General features: G+C 39.8%; 1 protein-coding gene across 1 annotated transcript in view; it reads left to right on the plus strand.

The window, feature by feature from the left end:
* LOC119588563 overlaps positions 1 to 1,556 on the plus strand; it is a gene marked incomplete in the record, with an annotated part of 91,152 nt that overhangs the window by 73,300 nt on the left and 16,296 nt on the right.

Raw genomic sequence — 1,556 nt, forward strand, 5'->3', positions numbered from 1 at the left:
TTCTGAATTCTGCCTATTTGTTCTGAGACTGAGATTGTTAGAAAAAAGGCACAAAAAATGTTTCTGGCAACTGGTGGATATGCGAACACACACTACAATTATTTCAAATTAAGTTGCTGTTTTTTTTATTGTCAATTCCAGTTTATATTATCAACCTGTCAATAATGCATGAAAAGTGCGTTTATCATGGCCGCTTGAGTAGACGACGGAGCACCATTTTATAAACACATGGATTATAAATTATTTATATCAACACGGACTTGCATTCTTGATCACCAAAGACGAATCATTTGTATATGTAAATAAAAAAAGGACAGTGGGTCCCAGTAACCAAACAGAAAGCAATACCTCAACATCTCATACACTTTATAGTGATGACACGCTACTTTAACCGATAATCGCCACACCCCACAAACGATATACCAGAGCAGAAGGGCAAACACTTACGGAAAGACATGTCATATACCAAAACTAGCGCCTTTTTACAACTATTTTGGTGATGAGGTCACATGTCCCACCCCGAATGCACGTGGGCGAAAAGACATTTACAAAGTTGTAAGTGGAACGGAAGAAAAAGGTTTACACATCCGACGCAACATTTCCTTGTCCGTTTCGTCTGCCGCGACCCTGCTTCTTGGGCTCAACAGCGAACTTCCGGGGCTGTAGCTTGCATGGTGGAGCTGGGCTGAAAGTACAGATTAACTCTAGATTTTAAAATTCTCATCCAAAGGGGGTTCAGACCGGGGGGAGGACATGTGGACTCAAATTTCGACAGCGATTCTTATCAATGCGTAGAAAAAAAAAGTCAAATGGGAAGTAGGACGTGATGTCATGACACACACACAAACCAAACGAAACACGCAAATTCCAAATACACTTAGAAACAACACCCCACACACGCAGCACACAACACACACAAAAACATTACAACACACACACACACTATTTTTCTAACCCATACATATCTGTCACAACCAAACAAAAAAACACACCACAACACCACATACTCTACACATCACAACACGCTTCTCGATTGTTATATCAACGCACGAAAGTACACATACACCATCGACATACCAAGACCAAAACATACCATTAACACAATTTCACTCATATACACTACTCTCCACACCCTCAAAAAATATCGATGAGGGACCACAATTTCGGACCCGGCATTGTAAAATGTGTACGATTGTGCAGGGCGTTAATTACTTGAGTTATCGGTATAGTGAAGTCGAAGTTTATTTTCCATCCATTCGTCAGTGGGAGGGCTGGGCTCTCGACAGGTTGACAAAACTTAATTAAATAATTAAGCCAGAAATCAAATCAAAGTAAATGCAAGTTGCGGACAGGCACAGGTTCTGAAATGAAGCCCTTGAAACTTGTCTTAAGAATCAACAATGGAAGACCTTCTGTAAATTGTAAAGCGAGGCCATTCACGTATGAATGGTATGTAAAGAAAAATAGAAATGTTTACCAGTTAATACCCATGCTAATTTTTCAGATAGGTGTTTCATATATGTGTTCGTCTTTCTTTCAGCAAGTGGTAAAGCAAA

Source organism: Penaeus monodon, chromosome 24, assembly GCF_015228065.2.
Source record: "Penaeus monodon isolate SGIC_2016 chromosome 24, NSTDA_Pmon_1, whole genome shotgun sequence".
In the NCBI taxonomy this organism is placed as follows: Eukaryota; Metazoa; Arthropoda; class Malacostraca; order Decapoda; family Penaeidae; genus Penaeus; species Penaeus monodon.